Raw genomic sequence first — 2,026 nt, forward strand, 5'->3', positions numbered from 1 at the left:
TAAGCATATTTGTGTGAATTGGTTCTCATCCTGTATTGGAGAGAAGTTTACAGAAGAAAAAACAGTATAACAGTAGCATATTAAAAAGAGTCTTTTATCAGTCTCAAAACCAGCATTGATAGTGCCATCGTCTGACTTATTAACAGGCTTGGGACAGCTTGTGTTCAGTTTGTGTTGGCCAAATCATCTAACATTTCAGAAAACCAAAACCACTTCCCGTCTAGAACTCAGCCCCTGACCTGGCTGGAAACTCACAATAAATCTATACATTTTATCAGATTTCAGGGGGGTTTGAGCCAGGCTTTCATGGGGAACTATTCTGAGCCCTGGAGAGAAAATACTGCATGAAGCAGAAGGATCGTCTGGCTTGCTAAGAGCCATGAAACATCAGGTTCATTTAGCAGATCAGGTGTGTACCCAAAGGCTCAACTCCTCATACACATTGAAACAAACCCCATCTCTGCAAGAGCTGTGTTGAACATACTTTAGCTGCTTTAGCTGTATTATCAAAGTCAATTAAACCAAGAGGCTTAGGGAATGTTTGACCCTGCTGCAGTGACTAAATTAATTAATAACACAATTTAGTTGGATCACATTGAGGAACCCTTTTCTGGGCAAGTGAATTGCTAGCATTTCTCCTAACGATATTTTGGGCAGACCCAGTTAATGGGCTTTTGGTCAACCCTGGCCAGGGGAAGGCAGCCTGGTGAAGATGTCCCAGTGCTGTGATGGTTGTCACACACCATCTCAGCACCTACAGACTCTGATGAGGAATCTTAAGGGAATGACTGTGCTCTCAAATAGATCCCTAAACTAACAAGGAGAGAAGCTCCACCCAGGTAGCACACCCCATGGCCTCCTCTAGACCTGGCTTTGAGCACTGCAACCAACATGGGTGGGCAGGCAGCTGGTGAGAAATAAGCAGCAGCCAGTTTCAGCATCCAGCCTGGTCTTCAAGACTGACCAAGAAGGCTGACAGGTGATGTCTGGAAGGTACTGAAGCCTATTGATTATTCATATTTCAAAGCTTGTTTTATCTCTCCACTTAATTAAGCAAGATACTGGGCTGGACATTGATACAAGAAGGTGGGCTCTTCACATGCTTCCACAAGGTTTTCTGGTTGAATTTTGGGTTGGTATCTTGCTCTTTGTTCACAGCTAAACAATTTTCAGATTTAGGGCCAGAAAAATTCTTTTCTGCTTGAAGAATTTGGGGGGGGGGGTGTACTTTTTTGAGTGATTTAAAGCATGTTTAAAAGCACTGGAGGCATTAAGATGTCATTGTGGTACACTCTTCTGGACTTCATGTCTGTTGTTGAGTATCCTGGTCCCCAGAACAAGGGAGATGAAGCGCAGAGAACAGGAGTCATTTCCCCTCTCCAGTGATGAGAAAACCAGCTCAAAAATATATGACCAACATCATTATCTTCATCCCCATATACATAAATACATATCCAGTGAAAAGAGCATGGGGCAGCACTGACATTTCTTATTTATACGTTAGCAAATCTTTCATTGAAGCTGGTTGTTTTGTTTTGTTTCAGAGCAGAACAAAGACCCCAGGCTGTGGTCCACACTGTGGGTGATGCTGGAATAGTTACTACTGAGCAAATTACACTTTCATACTGAGTTGTTTTAAAAAGCAGGCAACAATCCAAAAAGGTGAGTAGATGCTAAATTCCAGATACCTCTCATCTGTCATCAGCAAGACTATTCACTAACATCTACAGAGACTGACCTGTGCAATCAGAGTCAGTTGTGAATGTGCCACAGAAAGCAGGATCTTTATCACTGGTGATAATGTACAAGAGGAAGGAACAAGCCAGACTTTTACATGAAATTGCCAGGTTGGCTGTTAGAAATACCATCTTTTCCTTTATGAGCAGCACATACATGAGATAACATTGGCCTAAGGCCAAAGTACCATTTTTGCTAACTAAATTTTTTTCAGAAAGCAAAACTATTGCTTCTTTGCGACATACTTCAGGCAGCAAGGACAGTGTTGGTCAGAAATCAGACAGCAAAG

The sequence above is a fragment of the Accipiter gentilis genome, chromosome 17, assembly GCF_929443795.1.
Source record: "Accipiter gentilis chromosome 17, bAccGen1.1, whole genome shotgun sequence".
NCBI classification, from domain to species: Eukaryota; Metazoa; Chordata; class Aves; order Accipitriformes; family Accipitridae; genus Astur; species Astur gentilis.